This window comes from Stegodyphus dumicola, chromosome 2, assembly GCF_044657685.1.
Source record: "Stegodyphus dumicola isolate Sdum_Otavi_A_Nest chromosome 2, ASM4465768v1".
Classification (NCBI taxonomy): Eukaryota; Metazoa; Arthropoda; class Arachnida; order Araneae; family Eresidae; genus Stegodyphus; species Stegodyphus dumicola.
Genome location: NC_140769.1, coordinates 131,017,616 through 131,037,758, shown reverse-complemented (window position 1 = coordinate 131,037,758; position 20,143 = coordinate 131,017,616). Strand labels below are relative to the sequence as shown.

At 32.6% G+C, this 20,143-nt stretch overlaps 1 protein-coding gene across 1 annotated transcript in view; it reads right to left on the bottom strand.

The window, feature by feature from the left end:
• LOC118184952 (uncharacterized) overlaps positions 1-20,143 on the bottom strand; it is a 721,540-nt gene that overhangs the window by 566,128 nt on the left and 135,269 nt on the right. Inside the window, exon 2 of the mRNA XM_085811107.1 lies at positions 7,278-7,399. The gene's annotated coding sequence lies outside the window, so the exon portion shown is untranslated. The remainder of the gene's footprint in view (positions 1-7,277; positions 7,400-20,143) is intronic.

The following is a 20,143-nucleotide window of genomic DNA, read 5'->3' as shown; positions in this document are numbered from 1 at the left end:
AAATTTTATACTTATGACAAAGTTTTTTTATCAATGTATAGATTACAGTTTTGCATACTTCTTTGAATCCCGTTTGAACTCTTATGTTACCTGTCATTCTGCGGCAAGTAACTAACACCTCTTCTGTATCATGCTGAGGGGTTTGGCAGAATGCCAACCAAGGTTGTGTTTGCCGCAGTAGAACTATATTTCTATAACTACGTAGTGCTCAGTCTTCTAATAAGTGTCATCTCTCTAATTAATCTCTCAAGAATTATTCTGCAGAAGCAATACCATCATGCAAATAAAGCAAGGAATTAAATATTATAATTCCTGTTACATTTCTAAATTGCGTTTATGTTCTACTTCGCAAATATCCTTTACCTGCTGAAACTGGACTTACTTCGTAAATCGCATATATTACTTTAACGATCATTTAACACGTTCGTTGCCAAAGCTGATTAAATGCGTCCGCTCACACGCACCAAGATTATATCTTCAACTTAAGGTTTTTAAATTATTTCTGGTTGTTTTACCATTTAAATACAGATATAACAAATTACTTTAAGTAACCTAATTTAAATGGGTATAGTCGTAATCGGCATACGAAATAATGTATTTGCTCTCTATGGCAGTTATAAGATAACTCGAAAATAAGCAATACTTGCCTTTCTGCGACACAAAACTCCTCACGTGCGATATATTATTTTCCACCGTCCCCCCGAAAAAAAAAAAAGGTTTTGCATTCTCAATATTTAGTTATAATTTTTAGAAATTCTGATAATTATATTTTGAGAAATATAATTATCATAATTCAGAAATATAATGATTATTAAAATGACCCATTTCAGTACGCCAAATGTATTTATTACTTACTCCTTTCCTACACGCCAAACATCTAAACATTGCATCCATTTGCTACGGCAATACTCCTATTCTGTCATTTTCGTAAAGTGATCAATAACGAGTTATCTCGTAGCTGGCAAGTAAAGTCGGTTTGGCAACTACGAGTATTCTCGTAATGATGACAAATGTATTACGCTGCATTTCGGCAATATTAGTTTCATTTTAAAAAATTACTTAAGGCAGTTTGCCAATAATATGCAGTTTAAAATAATATTTAGATCATAATTCGCCAGAATTAATTGCATTTAAAAGGGCATTTCGAGTCGAAATTCGCCAGTAATATACACATTTAGTAATTTTTAAAACGTCAAAAACTATCTTGCCAGAAATGGTGAAAGGATGTAATGAAACATACGATTAACATAATAGGCCCAAAACTTTGGCTACACCGTAAAAAATGCGACTTGTGGTTTGTTCATTAGCAAATCGTAACTATGCTCATCCGTCTACGAAGTTCAGAGCTATAATATTTCTACACTATGATTATTTTATATGACTTTGTATGACTATACGATTATCAAAATTTGAAAATTACTAGTAATTCACGAGGGACGTTCAAATGTAGAGGAATTTATCAGCAAGCTTTGCTGAATACAATGAAACGACTTATACTATTTTTATTTAGCCACCTGCTAAGCTATAGACTTGTTTAAGCGCCTAGGAATTTTTCTAATTTTTCATGTCTAAAAATCTTTTGACAGTTAGGTCCACCATTATCCGAACAGTAAGAAAGGTAGTTTGACTTGAATTCGCCACTTCTCAAATTATCGCGTCAAACCGAGTGGTGTCCGAGAGAAATCTCTCAAGTTGCCGAATCGAACAACTGGTGACCAAGAGTCAGCTCTCGAGTACAAAGGGTTAAATCATCCAGGATATATCTAACTCTCAGTAGAAGCTTTGAGCTATGACAGCGAAAAGAACCTGGCGGCCTGTTTGGCAGCATAGGAGTTTTCGTAGTTTTCCCCGTGTGCTACATGAATACGCCCAGCTCCTTAAACCATTAATCTTTGATTAATTATTAGCCAAAAGGCCGTTAGCCCTGAAGGGCTATTAATTTCGTTTTCGCTTTTTGCATCGAAAACTTTAAATGTCCGTTTAAATTTTCAAATTGTTGCCACCAAATATTATCGCTCCGTATTATATTTAAGGAAATTAAATAATGAAAAATCTGCATAAATGTATGTATGTTTCTCACATTATGATAAAACGATACTTAGAGCCATCCAATTTTGAATAACGTAATCCTCCATCGAATATGGGTGTTATGAAATATTACTGTAGGTGGCTCTAACGCGCCAAAAGAGTTAGTTAGATCTTGCAACTCATCGTGAGCACACACATATCTTGAAGCGTCTACTGGATATGTAAGGGGCTAAAATCCTGTCTATCTGAATATGTATATAACAGAGTTGGCCAAACTTCAAGTCAGTAAGAGCCGCACGTTTGAATTCAGGAATGTTCGAGAGCCGCACCTAGATTTTCTAAAAGCCACAAGTTCATGTTACATCATTATAGAAGTAGTGGAGGAGGTTTTAAATAGAAAGAAATCCCTGATAACTTTGTTACTTAACTGATAACTAAACTAATTAATTACTTCTTTTTTTACACTGAATCGTTTTAGTTTACCATATTTCATACATATATTTTATATGCATGAGCCGCACAATTGACTGCTAGAGCCGTATCAGGCTCGCGAGCCGCACCAGGCTCGCGAGCCGCACTTTGGCCACCCCCGGTATATAATGTTGTATATAGTGTTTAATCATCGAAATTAATGTTGTGTGTGAACTTCGCTTAATCCTTGAAAAGTTACGGACCACAAAAGCATCTTGTAACTATACCTCTGGATACTTGGAGCTCTTCATGATCGCTTACCTACAATGGGCATCTGGAAACCCTAATTTGGAATTTGTTTTATTATCAATTTCATATTTTGTAACAAATTTTTGATTAACAAACAAAGGATTTCAAAGCGAGCAAAGGCAACATTGTACATAACATTTTTATCTCCTGCGCGTGAGACTGTGTATCGGAAATTCTAAACATACGCTTATTTTAAAATTATTTTGCGGTAATGCTGTTGAACTTAATTTCATGGTTTAAGTGCGAAGAACATGATATTTAATAAAAAAAGATAGCACACAAAACGTTAAAAAAAACGCCCTTTTGGGCGTAATTTAAAGTCTGAAATTTTCAGTTTTTCCCTGCATTCTTTTCTTAATTTTTACTTTGATGGCCTCAATAATCAGTTCATTACACAGGAATTTATCTCTTTCAAAAAATTCTTTAAGTGCACTGAAGAAATACGATACTAAGAGTAGACTGTTCTGAAAGTGGTAGAATATCCTACTTGTATTGTGTGACTGTATTTAATCCTCTTTCATGTTCAAGCATGAGAAGATGGGGAGCCTAATCTAAATCTAGCTAAATTTAAAAAGATCTTTAACTTATGTTTCCACATAATCTACACTTATAAAAGTTCAGCAATTTCTCTGAAGTGATTTTTTTTTTTTTTTTTTTTTTTTTTTTTTTTGTTGGTCCGCATTGAAGCATCAAAGGCAAATTAGCTTGTCTTCATTAGTTGAGATTTTCTCCAGACGAACATGAGGCTCACCTGGCCTGGCCTGGCCTGGCCTGGCGTGGCATAAAACACTTACACCAGTCATGCTATCTGCGTTGAGATAGTTCCAAATTTATTAAATCTCGAATAAATCTGAGACCCACTGACATCTTGTAAGATTCTTATCAATCAAGAGTCAAAAATCTCATACCAATTTGACGCGTAACACTGTTGGGAATCCCTTCTTCTCACTTATTGATTACTATTAACAGGGAAGACAGAAAGGTAAACTAACACTACTAACTCAAATAACATACCATTTTTTTTAGTATTTCGATTCTACGATTCAAATTACGCCTAAATATTAAATTTTGTAAAATTTGGTGTGAAAGTTACGGAGAAATTCACAAATTTATCTAGGCGTGTATTTTCAGTTTGCGCCAAGAATAATTCACTTGGTGAACTTCTTAATATTGCCGGAGAGTCGGTATGGTGGTCAGGGAAGCTGCCTCCGATGCCGAAGGGCCTGGGTTCGAATCCCGGAGAAGGCATGGTTGTAACTGTCCGTCCCTTCACAGGAAAGGCGATGGTGGTCCACCTGTTAGGTGCCCCCATAATAAACAGACCACCACATCCGGCCTTGTATAGATTAATGAACTGCGTTACATTTGTAATCGTTCACAATCTGCCATTGGAAGAAAAAAAAAAAAACTTCTTAATATATGGCAACTTATTTTTCTTTCCCTTCCTTTGTGCATGAGCGGAAAAAAAGTCACATCGTTCCCATTTTCAAATAATTTTAACAAAGTGCCTAAATCACATTTGATGTTATTATCGCTTTCAACAAATAGGCCAAATTTCAAAACGCGCCAATATATAAATACGGAAATTTTGAATAAAAAATTGTAATTTTTTGCAGATATGCTTAGAAATGAATACATCTACTTTAAAAAGGTGGTAAAAATTTTATAGATTATAATTCAGAATATTTTTTGAAAAATTTATAAAAGTTATTTAAAAATACAAATTTCAAAAATGAATTAAAAAAAGGCAAACGTTTTTTGGAATGAACCTAAATTCCGTAATGTGGAAGGAAGCATCAAATAAGTTTAATAAAAAAGGAGATATTAATAAATATATATAAAAAAACTCAATTACCTTTGAGGCGCTAAAATTTTCAGAGCTGTTTTTTTAAAAACTACTGGTGCGATTTTTACAAAACTTGGCAGTTCTGGTTATTTGTGTGGTAGAAGAGAAATATAGAAAAAAATCGGCATGTAATTTCAGAAAAAGTCCGATCTTGTATCAAAATACCTATATTAGACCAATACTATACATAAATATAACACATATCCTAAGTTGCGCTTTCGAGACATGAAAAACGAAAGTTGAATTTCGTCCATCGACTCAGTAGAAAGGGAGATATAGAACTGCCCCCCCCACAGTGTACAAGTTTGCTCATTGAGTCATTACGGTGAATTCTGTACAAGAACGGAGCATAAAAATTACTTTTATAGTTAAACATCTCTCATAATACAAGCGTTACAAAATAATTATTGAAAAAAAAAGTCTAAATTATTATAAAAAGTAGCTCAACTCATTCTGAACAAAGTAAACTGCACGATTAGAACAGAATAAATTATACAGAGTTGTAATATACACTATACTAAGCATAACTTAGCACTTATAACGTAGTCCATACTGCTCTGTGAACAGTTTTGTGTCCAGTACAGTGTATTAGTACTGTTTATTGTTTCGTAAATAGTACAACGCCTTAGGAAAAGTTTTAAACTATTACTAAAGTTATTCACACGACACGATAAATATTTAATTGATGGGAAATTCAATAAAATATTACATTCATTTTTAAAATTAAAACCTTTTAATCGTTTTGAAACTGTGATTAATATTCAATCACTTTACACCTCAGGAGAATTTTTTTATTCTCTTTCAACTGTTTTTCGTGCAAAATTTTCAGAACTGCCGATATTTTTATCGTAAATATATCCTTAGAATTAACAATACAATCGATAAATTTTTAATACAGTACTCTGAAAAGCTAGCTTCTCTCTTTACACTTCCGAAGCTTCAGAAATATTTAATCGGATTACTTAGAACGATCATTTCTAAAAAGGTTTAAAGTTACTACTTAGACAGGAGAACTTCATTCCTATAATTATTCAAAGAGCGTAAAGTTATAATTATTTACAAACTTCAAAATAAGAGGATTATACGGCAGCGACGGGAATGTAAATGAAATTTCTCGTATTATAACGGAAAAGATTGATTGCCACGACACGTGGAGAGCAATTTGAGATGCAACAAAACAACAGAAGCGTCATTTGTTTTGATAGAATCGCCTGCATAAGAACTTAAAGAATTAGAACCAGGCAAAACAGATTAAAGAACTCTCTGGACGAAATCAGAGAGACGACGTTTCAAACAAAAAAAGACTAACCATTGCAGAAGCACTTTAACTATCCTAATTAGACTCGAGATTACGGAAAGTTAAGGAACCAGTCAAGAGTCAAAAAATGAATCAAACTGCGTTGCACGTGATGGTATCCGATGGTACGTTGCACGTGATGGTATCCGATGGTAATAAAAATGAAGTAAAATGTGAACAAAATATTCCTGCTTAAAAGGCATTGAAATGTTCCCTTTAAATAATCATTTTCCCTCCGACGTTGAGAAAAATCCCTATTGAAATTTAACGCTAGATTTCTCTGTTTAAAAAGTTCACGGAAAATCCTTTCAAACACTCGAAATTTGTAGTATTAGTTTAGGGTTACTTCAGAATAGATTATATCTTGATGAGTGGTTAAAAAAAAATTTTATCTTAATTTTAATTAGCATTTTTAATGACCTTACAATTTTATGTACGATGTTACGATGTTAATGTTAAATGGAACGCTTTGAAATCGTTGAGTTTTTTAATCAAAAATTCGTTAAAGTTTTACAAAATATGAAATAGATAATAAAACAAATTCTAAATTGGAGTTTTCAGATGCCCATATTCGAGTGGAGGACTACACTATTCAAAATTTGATGTCTCTAAGTACCGTTGTTTTTACGCAATGCGAGAAACATAGTTCACGCAGATTCTTCATTATTTAATTTAATTTAATATAATACAAGGCTCTAATATTTGGCGGCAACAATTTGAAGTTGACAAAAAATGATTCAGACTTTTATAGTAGACCAATAAAAAATGCCAAAACGAAATTAATGGCCTTTCTGGGCTAAAAATTTTAATGTTTTCGAAATATTATTTTTAATTAGTTCTAAATTTGTTCGTTTTTAACGCTCATTTTTTATTTATTTCATGCATTTATTTTGATAGTAATCCAGATATAATTCGGACACACGCTTCTGAATGTTTTAGGCTACTCCTTGAAAATGACCAAGAATTGACTCCTATTTGTTATTTTATTAGTTTTTTTTTTCTTTTTGTTTCAATATAGATTTATATTCTTCATGTCAGTTTGTCACCAGTATTGGTTTAACTATGGTCTCTTGGTTACATATGTGTGGGTGTGTATGCATATTTTATGTACATTATAGCATGCAAATATACATACAACATACTCATATTCAGGTACTATATACATACGTGGGTATTATATTATGTGTGTAAAAAGACTTAATGCATTTTAAGATGGGAAGCTTTAAACAGATTTTTGTAGATGCAGAAATGCTACTTCAACGTCCTGCGGGAATGACATTTCGAAAAAATAAAATATTTCTCGCTAAAATAGCTAATATCACAAAAATCAGCTCCGTTTCATCTTATCAAACATGTGCAAAACATGAAACCCTTAGGGTAAATTACCTTTCTTATCTTCAAGACACAAGCTAAGCATACAAATCTTCTTTTCTGGAGATCTAGATGATTAGATTCTGGTTTTCTGCAGCTGCGAAGCAATTCAAATTTACTTTCTGCAGCATCTGAAACTGGAAGGAGAAGAAAACATTTAGATCGCTGAATACAGATGATGCACCATCATATGACAAGAAACTAAAATCATTAACTACAAAATTCAAGTACTTTAATACAAATGCTTAGGTTACCATCGTACAGCTGAATATGACACTTAACAAAAAATGTTACGAAAACATTTTTGCACCATAGGTAATAAAAACATACACAGTTATTTGCATAGCTATAATCATAACATCATGATAGTTTAAAAAATTTGTATAAAAATATTACTACAGATATTCACAAATTTATGAAAGTAAATCTACGCTAATTTGGTTATAAGAAAAATTTGAGCTAGCAATTTCTTCCTCTTTGAGAGCGAAATCCGAAAACGGTTTTCGCTTTCACGAGAAAGGACGAAAAGCAAAAATAGCGTAAAGAGTCTCTTTTATGGAATAATTGAATAAGAATCTAATTTCCGTTTTCGAAGATCACCTAAACTGTATGCTGTTTCACAGACTGCTTTGAGTACGGATGAAGAGTCACATGACAGAAAATATCCGATGTGGATACCCTATGACTTCCTTGCACGGGGTATGAAATTACCCACATTTTTGCTGCACTTCATTTAAACTTATTTCCCCGAATTTCATTACAGATATATTTCTCATTCAATTAATTCAGTTCTCACTTCGCAGCAAGGCAAAAATACATGAAAACTCATAAATTGTAAAATACAGAAAAACCTCAAACACCGAATATAGTTTTAAAAAAATTTTTATATTTAAAATTAGCGGTTCTAGGCAAAAACAAGCAATTCGGCCGGCGGGCAGGAAGACTAAATTTTCTATGCAGAACATTGAAGTTAACTTTTGGTTCCACTGGGCAAAAAACTGTGGAGTTGGTGCACCAAATGGCTTTATTTACTAAAAGTTCCAAATGTAAACAAATGGCGGCCTCGTTAGGCTTAGCGTCACTTAAAACTTTTAAATCATTGATAATTCTATAACTATTGCATGCACATTAATTTAAATCTTAAAAATCTTAACCAGAACACAAGAATATAATTCAGCCACTTTTAAAGGAGAAAATGCACAATTTACCGACCTATAAGAATAAAAATACTGAGCGCACCGAGCCGATTAACGGAGTGTGAATATCCGCCTGGTGCGGCCGATTCCGATGAAAAAGCAAAGTGCATAACTACACGATACAGCAGTTCTATATGGCAAATTTTCAATGTTATGCAGCTACTCTCGTTTTTGAGTTATGCGAGATACATACGTACGTACAGATCACGAAAAAATCTCTTCTGAGTCCATTTTAGAATCCGTTTTGAGAAAAAGAAATATTTCCTTCAATTAGCATTAATTTTTATCTTGCCCGGACATGAAATCCGTGAACTGAAAACAATAAACACTTTTGAAAAACTTCCGTTCAATTTTTAAAAAAAAATTGATTTATCGGGATTATAACCTAATCTTATTTCATAAATACACAAATCCAAATCTGGCGTGCTTGTTTAAGTCTACCTTTCATATAAGAAAGACAGAATCTATGCTATTAAAATCCATGCGTTTGCTTGTTCCATGCGCGTCTGTCCGTTTGGTTTTTGCATTACCTCTTCCGGAAAGGCGCGGAATTGAGTTTTGACAAAGGTACTCTGGGATTCCGAAAATTCAAAGGAAGCCTTTTCGGCCATTCTCATCTTCGTACGACTTTAATTAGCCTATATATTAATTAAAAACTCTGAAAACGCTAATTTTCTCACTCATTTCTCTGAGTGGCAAACGTTTCGCACGCTGGAAATAAAAATCTGCTTTATTTCGAAAAGTGTTAATCAAATTGCAAAGTTTGTTAATCAAAATTTCCGAGTTTCACAAAATATGGGGGGAAAAACTGAAATGTTTCAAATTTTAAATTACGTTTAAAGCGGCGTTTTTTTAACGTTTTCTGTGTTACCTTTAATTATTAAATATCATGTTCCCATAACAATTAGTCACTTAACCCATAAAAATTAGTTCAATAGCAACGTCACAAAATAATTTTAAAATGAGCAGATCTTTAGAATTTCCGATACACAGTTCCGCGCGCTGGAGATAAAAGGCTTTTTCCCCTCCGTAGAATGTTGCCATTGCTCGCCTTTAAATCGTGGAGTTTGTTACTCAAAAATTCGTTAAAGGTTCACAAATATGAAATTGATAATAAAACAAATTCCAGATTTCAAACTCAGGCTTCCACGTGCCCATATTCGCAGTCATGGACCTTATAAGATATAGACAAACCCAGTGGGCGGGGCGCGCGTCACCGACATGTCGGCAACAAAGAGTAGGGACGATCTGGTTTACTTTAACACTGAAACCTATGGCGTTTGTATCACATAACTCTTTTTAATTATTAAATGTGATACGTTGTACAGTGATGAGATTATGAAAGCCACAGTTTTTTCCAAATAGGATTTAATATATCTCATTAAAGCACTTTTTACTGCATTTCGCGCATTTTTTTCACGCTTAATTCTTCTACAAACATCTTTTCTCTGGTAAAACGGTAAAAACTCTGGCACAAAATTTATGAACTTAATTGTGCGTACAAATAAAGTAAAATTAAATAAGATTGATAGTACGTGATGCTTTGAAATAAATAAAGTAAAAGTAAGCAAGATCTGAAAACTTTTTTTTAAAAAATTTAATGACCCTTTTCAGGCAGTGATTTTCAAAACTATAATAACATTACAAAACGATCATTTATTTGATTATATCATCATTAATTTATTAACATTAAAGTGGAATATTTTAGTAATTTATAAAATTCGGAGCATAAAATTTTCTGAGTGTAATGAAGGGGGGGAATGTAAAATAAAATCTAGAAGCACTCAGATTTTATATTACGCCCAAAAGGGACCTTTTTTTTTAAACGTTTTGTGTATTACCTATATTTACTGAATATCATGTTCTTCGTCCATAAACGACATACATTTGAAAACAGCATATCTTTAGTATTTCCGCACTGGAGATAAAACTGTTATTTTCCGTACAGTGCTCGCTCTGAACTCGTTGAGTTTGTTAATCAAAAATTCTTTAAAGTTTTACAAAATATGAAAGAGATTAAAACAAATTCGAAATTCAGCCGTCCATATGCACATATTCGGGTGGAGGATTACATTATTCAAAATTTGATGGCAAAATTTGATGATGATACTGTCATTTTTGTCACAGTGCGAGAAACATAGATGTATTAATGCAGATTCTTCATTATTTAATTTCTTTAAATATAATACAGGGCGATAATATTTGGTAACAACAATTTGCAAGAAGACACGAACATTTATAGTAAAACAGCGCAAAATGCCGCTTCGAAACTAACAGCCTTTCTAGGTTACCGCTCTTTTGGGCTAATAAAGTAAATTAACAGTAAATAAAAAAATCTTATGCAGAACTAAAAATAAATTTAAAAAAAATAATCACTATAAAATACACCAAAATGAATTATTACGGTTAAATACAGTTTTAATATTAAAATTAAACGTATAAAAATTTTTAAAGAGTCAAAAGTGTTTATCACTATGATGTATTATGAAATATAATTGAAATAAAATTCCTTTATAGAAATTGTGCTATAATACTCATCTATAATTTAAAAAAAGCAGCACAATTTAGACTTTCTAAAATTCGTTTTTAAATATTTTAGTAATTTTTTACTTATTTATACGAATAAAAAGCATAAAAATTGCAAGAAAATTGCTTGTGTGAAATTTTCTATTAGTTCAGATTTAAAATATTATTTTCTAAAAGAAGTAGTTACAAATTTCCTTACAGCATAGGAAAAGCTAAAAGAATATCCAGCCCTGAAAGCATGCAATTGCTTTATAATTATTTGGAACGTTAATTATGCTTGATAACTATGCTAAATTTTTAAAACATCAATCTGAATTTCAAAAATAAAAATATGGAGAAATTCTAATTTGTGAAATGAGGCGCTACAACCAGCTTTTTCTTGACAATTATACACGCTGCAATAGGCAACCACTGTTAAATTTGTGCAAAACGTCTCTACTCCTTCGGATGTGATCAAGGTGACAGCCGGGAATGCCTCAGACGAGGGAGAAAACCCATTTGGGTTAGTCTATTTTTTATAAGGTCCATGTTCTCAGTAGGATTACGTCATTCAAAATTCGATGGCTCTAGGTACCGTTGTTTTATCACAAAGCGAGAAATGTACGTACATTTATGCAGATTCTTCATTATTTAATTTCTACAAATATAATACAGGGCGATAACATTTGGTGGCAACGGTTTGATAGGTGATACAGCCTTTTATAGTTTTCAACGCAAAATGCCAAAACGAAATTAATAGTCCTTCACGGCAAATTGCCCCTTTGGACTTAAAAGAGCATTGCCAAACATTATTATTACTATATAAGATCATATTCTGACGTTGAAGAAAGCACGTGATTGCATGTGACGTCACTATATGTCGAAAATGTTTCAGTAATCTCGGCAATTTAAATAAATAACTGCTGTGGCAACGTTTTTGTTTCAGGTTAGGATAACTAACACGGTATGGAATTACCACACTAATTCCTTCATTGATATTCAGAAAAAGTTGCTATATTACATTAAATTTAAATCATGACATACGTATTAATCTGAAGTGTCAAAAGTTTTTCTTTTCTGGTTTGGCAACAAAAAAGTTATTTACGAATTGGTTGTTGCTTGGAAAGCTTGAACTGATTTCTTTCATACTGTAATGTTTTTATACATTTTCTATCCATTTGTACATAGAACTTATACATTTTGCTTTGGCAGAAGTAGTAATGGATTATTTTCTGCCTATAAAATGGAGGCAAACTGATCAAAACCAAACATTATTTCGAGTTTATTTATGAGGAACGGAATAAGTTTTGTAATATTTCTAGATGAACTGATGTACTTAGATTCGAAATCTTGAAACTAAATTCCGTATTTTTTTTAAATATTTAATTATTTCAATTTTTAAATTACTTAATTATTTTACAATTTCGTTTTTCATTTTGCTAATTGAAATGACGCGAACACAAAGTAAGAAAATAATTGATAATTAAATCTAGGATATCAGTTATTAAAATTTCGGAACGATCCAAAGCACATGAATCGAAATTATCTCATTAACACATTAATCCGATAATTCCGATTCTTGCTCCGATAAAACGGAGAAAAATACTGAAAAATAATCAAATCTAATTAAGGGCGGTGCAAATATTTATTTGCGAAATAATAATGATACTGATCAACTTACGATCTTTAGACTTGTCAATTCGGACTGAAGTAATCAAAAGTATGCCAAAAAATAAAAAGCCTTTCATATTCTGCCGAAAAGGTAACACATTTAATTACTTTTTATTAATAACTTATTAACGAAAAGAGAGAAGTGGTGCGAACAAGGTTTAATTATAAACTTCAGGAAATAATTTTTTAAATAAAGACAAAATTTAATAATTAAGGCGATAACGATTTCATGTTTTTAATGATGCAATTAATTTGTTTGTCCAAGGATGAAATTGCACCAGGAGCCGATAAAAGGAAAAAGTTTTTGTTCTGCAGGGAATATCAAAGGAACAACAACACGCCTCAAATACTGGAATCATCTCAACATGAATCACAATAATGAAGGGGTGCGAACAGCGAACCACCGCATAATAAACTCCGAGATAAGATAGGGTAATTATCTCTTACCCTTTTTTCTTTACTTTACCCCCAAAGAGCCATCATCTGATGTTTCAGTAGTTTGGGCAACCAGTTATGAACTCCTTTGATAACATATCGCGAGCACGTTTTGCTGTTGGGGATAGGAAAACTACTTTCTTGCTCTGTTTCACGGCTTTTATTATTTTAATCGACTCTGACATTAGTGCGAAATAGGCTTTGATCAGCGCATTTTAATCCGCAAGACAGATTGTCGTTTTCAATGAATCAAATTTATCCTGCGAGACACTATCATAATTGATGTTAAATGGATACTCAGCATTGCCTCGGATTGAGATTGATGGAGGGGCTATGTTTCTAAGCACAGAACGTATATTTAAAAGTAGTTGACAGTGGGTGAATGAAGAATCATGAGAAAACTAGAGTTTAGGTTTTGAACCTGCTGGGTTTATTCCGACAGCTTTGGCTTTGGACAGTAAAGAGTTCGTAAACATTCTATCACTATGTAACAGTGATTCTTAAATAACCGCTTTAGAAATTAGTTTCTGTCTTAGTATATTCTGTACACCAAAATTCATTAAGCCAAGGTATTTGTGCAATTTTAACCTTTTCGGGAGTAGCTATCGAAGAATGGAAATCAACTAATTAGTGTGTAAGCGACTCTCTTTCCTCCAAATTAGCAGTTACTAATTCGAGTTTAGTCTGAGGCAATTTGCATTTGCGCGCGCTGAAAATACCTCTCATATATATATATATATATATATATATATATGTATTACTAAAGAATATTTTTAATATAATGTGGGATGGCATCGTTCATTATAATCGGATGACGCGATAAGCTGTGAGAATAAATCTTTTACTTTTCCGATGATAGAAGGCAGACGATTCCGCCATTAAGACGATGACGCGATTCAAAGATGTTTGCTTATAAAATACGATTCCTTCTATTCATCTGTAAATAATCTCATCTGTTAACTTCTACGTATGTAATTACCTTGTAGTTTGTAGCAACTATTCATGTTTCATTAAATATTCAAGTTTTACATAAATCGGACTAGTTTATTAGCCCCTAGACAGCCACATCGGAAGTAAGTTTACAAACATCATATTCCTAGACAGTAAATACCGATTCTACAGATTTGGGCGCTCAGGCCGCGATGAGCCTAGGAAGAAGCATTATGAATATTACAAAATAAGAGAAGTAAGTTTTGTTTCGATTATTTCCACATTGTTACTTCTAAGAATAGTGTTCTATGATACTGTGAATTAAGATGACTACCTTAAATTCTATTCCTAGAATTTCAAATTCTTTAAAGACTGGGCCTACTAAGTCAATTAAACTTTTACATCAAATTGTGTTTGGCACTTTGGGTGATCGAAAAAATAGAGCTAGATTGCGTAACTTTTGTGGTTTTCCATCTGATTTTAATATTGAAGAAACAAAACAAAAATTACTTAAAACTCTTACTGCAAATGATTTTATTTCTGTGTGTAATTTGTTACATCTTAATTATGATTCAAATCCTGATAAAAACTGTGATTTAATATTGAATAGTCTTTGTGATTTCAAGCTTTTAAAATCCGAAAGCGATGACGATGATGAGTTATCTGAAAACGAAAGTGTTTATGATTCTGATAAAAATGATGATATTAATTCTGTTCTGTCAGAATCACCTCCCATAAATAACTCAGTGGATGAAAACATTATAATGCCTAGCAATATTTCCTTACATTTTCGTGATATTTTAGAAACTGTTTCTGAATTTAATGGCACTGATACATATCCGGTTGAATCCTTCATTGGTGATTTAGAAGAATCTTTTAAATTATTTAAGTTATCGGAATTACAGAAAATTGTGTTTGCTAAAAAATTGCTTACTGGTTCTGCTAAAGTATTTATTAGGTCTTTGAAGGGTATAATATCATGGGACAAATTAAAAGAAAATCTTTTATCTGAATTTGGTTCTAAAATAAACTGTGCGCAACTTCATAATTTGTTACAGAAACGACACTTAAAACCTGATGAATCACTTTCCGAATATTTAATTGCCATGAGTGAAATAGCCAGTCGCGGTTCTGTTGATGATTCATCAATTCTTGATTACGTAATCAATGGGATACCAGATCAGAGTAGTAACAAAATTGTTTTGCACGGTTGTAAAACTATTTCTGAATTCAAAGAGAAATTAAAATTTTATGAGAAAATTCGCGTTCCAGATACGAAAAATAAGGATTATTCAAGTACTAACACACAAAATAAAACACACGCTATACCTACTAGTAAGATTAAAGAGCCAAGGTGTTATAATTGCGGAAGTTTAGGTCAAAAATCGAATTCGTGTCACAATAAGAGTAAAGGATTTAAGTGTTTTAAATGCGATTTATTTGGGCACAAAGCCGCAGATTGTTCCAAAGCATCATTTAAAAATATCCAACAGGACAAAGCTGTTACTCTAATAACTCAGACCTTTCAGAAAAAAATGCATAAAACTGTTAATTTGGGTAATTTGCAAATTGATCCTTTAATAGATACTGGTAGTCAAGTAACGCTAATCCGAGAAGATATACATAAGAAGATAGGTTCTCCTGAACTTAAGTCGGCAGATCTACAGTTAACGGAATTTGGCAACAAACCTTTAGAGATATTTGAAGGTGAATTCCAAATTGATGGTTCTTTATTTAAATCAAATATTTGCGTTATCGCAGAAAATAAGAAATCTGATAGCGATTCCGAAGGGCATAAAATTGCTCATTGCAATGGAAATGGTTCTGAAGAAGGATTTGAAAAAGTTGTCAATTATGTTTTTTTACTTCCAAAACCAGAACGTGATCCTGTTGGTATAGTTCCTGTTACAGTACAGAATGGGATCAAACTGGACACTTCATCTACAATCAAAGCAAGTGGCAATGATTTCCTGATTGTGAATTCTGACGACGTCCCGAGTGATGCAGATTCTGATATAAGTGAAAATGATGCTATTAAAGATGAATTTGAATTAGTGCAAAAAGGAAACTCAAGCACAATACAAATAGCTCCTAAGGCAACGAGGAGAAACGACACTGCAGAAGGAGATTGTAAAGAGAATCATTTTTCCGAAGAAGAGTCAGTTGCTAAAGATGATGAATCAAATGTGAATTCTACTAGAACAATTTCAGTGAAATACCTTACAATAAAGAAGGAAAAAAGCCACTGGAGACGAAGAAACTACAGAGACCAACGAAGAGGAGAAGATTGAAAAGGAGAAGTCGATCAGAAAACCTGACGACAACGACGTTGATACAGAAAGCAAAGACAGAACAAAAGAAACTAAAGAAGGTGAGAAAAAAGAAGCGAAAAAGTAGATTTAGAAGATATAGGAAGAAACCCGAAAGGCTTTGACAATGAAATACCGATTTTGATGATTTCTGATTATAGACTTTTTCCCAAGTTGACAAATTTCTCCCGATTTGATTAATGGACTATTATTTTAAAGACGCGAACTAATTTAAGAAGACTGAAGACGATGTCTAAGGATGAAATGTATGAAGGAAGACGGCTTAAAGAAGATGATTTTGAGAAGACGCATTCGAATGACGGATCTTGAAGATATCTAAGACGCATTCAGAAGACGTATCCAGACGGTATCTAAGAAGACGTATCCAGACGAATTGTACCAGACAACATCAAAGGAAGACGTGTTTGGGAAATACATATATTCAGATAGACTGTTCAAGATGAACGAACACTGAAAGAGCATTTAAGAAGAGCTAACGCCGTTATTTCTGAGGATGTTAAGATGATAAGGGAAGATGGCTGAAATAAACCATTTAGGACGACTTTTCCCTCAATAGTAACTAAACATCTTTTTTTTTGTTTTGTTGTTTTTTTAAATTTTATTTTTCAGATCCCTAGATGAGATGGTGGTGCTACGAGAATGCGAGGCCGCATTTTATCAGGATGGACGAGCAGTTGTGGGATGGCATCGTTCATTATAATCGGATGACGCGACAAGCTGTGAGAATAAATCTTTTACTTTTCCGATAAGGCAGACGATTCCGCCATTAAGACGATGACGCGATTCAAAGATGTTTGCTTATAAAATACGATTCCTTCTATTCATCTGTAAATAATCTCATCTGTTTCCTTCTACGTATGTAATTACCTTGTAGTTTGTAGCAACTATTCATGTTTCATTAAATATTCAAGTTTTACATAAATCGGACTAGTTTATTAGCCTCTAGGCAGCCACATCGGAAGTAAGTTTACAAACATCATATTCCTAGACAGTAAATACCGATTCTACAATAATGATTATACTATCATGGAAGCTTAGAAAAACATTTAATCTGTAAATTATGATAAACTGTGTAAAACAAATAAAGCATTTTGAGCTAAGTATTTAAGCAAACTGAATTAGTTAAATTTGACTTGAAATTAAAAAAAAAATTAAATTATGAAGACTGTAAATCTGAAATTGAAATATGCATATTAAATAGTCGTATTTTAATGTCTCAAATAGACTCATCAGGAAGTAACGATTTAAAATATTACATAAGTTAGGATTATCCATATTTTTGGTCGCATATACTTGTATTTTTGTATATGCGTGTAATTAAGACATAATAATTATATAATTGTTTAAATTGTATGATATTCCTACATTGGTTTTATATGCATTGATTGTTCTAAATTGCCTATCAGTTTATACAGCAAACTTTTTGTAAATATTGCTGCGTTCTACGAGTTTGTGGATTTGAAGTAATTGAATAACTGATTTGGAGTAATTGTACTCGATAAAGAATCAAAACACTATTTATTCGCCAGTACTACACACGAGAATTCTAAAGACACCTTTACAGACGGCGAAAAACTGCGATAAACTCGCTGAAACACAGCCTTCAGGCTACAACGATGAAGACAGCTTCACGGCAAAGCACTAGCACACAGCTCGACTCGATTCGGCCGTTCTCAAGATAATCTCTGAACTGAAAAGACTACTTTTGAACTCAACACATTACTATACTACTCAAGCTACTCATTCTACTCCGCGTACAGGCTATATAGCTTTCAACTACCTCACAGTACATTCCCGAGGAAAACCGCTATGAATGCGTTCTAAAATGTTCTCGCTCAGTCTATGACATATCGTCAGTTTTGTCACCATATATCGCCAAATGGGTGATTTCGCGCCAAATATGGCAACTCTAACCCCACTTTGCCGAGAAGGTATCTAACCGCAGCAGAGCGTTTCGTTCTTTTCTAGATCACGTTGGGAAATTATCTTACTAATTATTAAATTACTAATTATCATTATTCATTTCATTTTAATTACTTTAACTATTACATTTAAATGCAAATTTTACATATTAGCTTTTAGTGATTAAAAGAATTCGGTCAGACATATGAAGGAAACGAAATGTGATCATACCCAATATTATTAGGGATATTTAAGGATGAGTTTTAAATTTTCTTGATAAGTCAACCCTCTTTCGGGCAATCAGCAGTACTTTTCTTATTTTTTTATTTATGTAATGGTCTACTTTATTTTTATATACGTACTATTCTTCATTATAAAATGTATGATTTTTAATGCATAGCATTTTGATTTCTCTTAAGTCTATTACAAGTTTTTAAGTATTTTAACACAGTCCTCTTAAGTATTAACATTTCCTAATTTCAATTTGCAATAGTTTCACATTTCCTTTCCTACGAGACAATCAAACATAATAAAATTAATAATTAAATTTATGTATATATATATATATATACACATAGAGAAACTGATATAAGCCACAAAACCTCACTGGGACACATGTGCCTCACAAGTACATAACAGCTGCATTGTAATACTTTATAGCTACATATTAATAATTATATATTTCAATAATTAATTTATCATTAACAGTAAATAAAATCATTTATCTTAAAATACAGCAGAAATAGCCTACACTTTCTTTTTAAACACAATAACTCTGGAACTGCTCAAATGTAACAGAGAAAATATGAGTTATGAAATACGATAAAGATCACTAAATTAATGCATGAAAACTGTTCTTGATATACAAATATGTAAAATAACAATGCAACACGGGGCATTTTCGTCCTACTGAAGTAAGAGACACAGTAGATGGGACATGCCCAAATGAGCAAGAAATAGTTAAATGGCATAGAAACCGAGGATCCACAGTGTTAGAACATCTTACCCAAACCCAGTGGACTTCGAACGATATTTTGCGGAATTCGCGTATTCCATGCAACTTCCTTGTGGGTTCTACAAACCAAAATAAAAATTCTAAAGAACTTTTCGTTTCCTTATGAGCCTAAAAGTTTAATGTCTTTTTTTCAGCCCAGAGGGGCATTAGACCCTTTGGCCTAACGCCCCTTTGGCTATTAGTCTCAAAACGGCTTTTGTGTCGTTTCACTTTCTGCGTTGGTTCACTTTTCAAACTGCTGCCACCAAATATTATCTCCATATATTATATTTAAAAAAATTAAATAATGAAGAATCTGCATGAATATTCCTCGCATTGTTAAAAAACAACGGTACCTATCCAATTTTGGATAACGTAGCCCTCCAACCGAACTTGGAAGCCCGAATTTTGAATTTCGGTTTTGTTATCTATTTAAAATTTTGTAAAACTTTAACGAATTTTTCATTAACAGACTTAACGATTTCAAAGCGAGCAGTGGCAACACTATACGGAAAAAAACATTTTTACCTCCAGCGCGCGAGACTATCGGAAATTCTAGATATGCTGTTTTTAAATGTTTTGTGATATTGCAGTTGAATTGAATTTTATGTGGTTTAAGTGAGAAGAACATGATATTTAATGAATAAAGGTAATACACAAAACGTTAAAAAAACGCCCTTTTGCGTGTAGTATAAAATCTGAAAAGCTTCCATATTTTTTAAATATAATCTCATTTTTTCAAATGCATTTTTTTTAATCCTCAAAATAAATATAGTTTCCTATAAATCGATTTTCTATTTATTTTTGCTATGCTCAGATGAAGAATTATAGTTTTTCCAATATATCTCTTTTCTGCATATCATTGTTTTTATGATATTATGTTTAATCATGAATGTGCCATTTCTCAACCATCAAGAG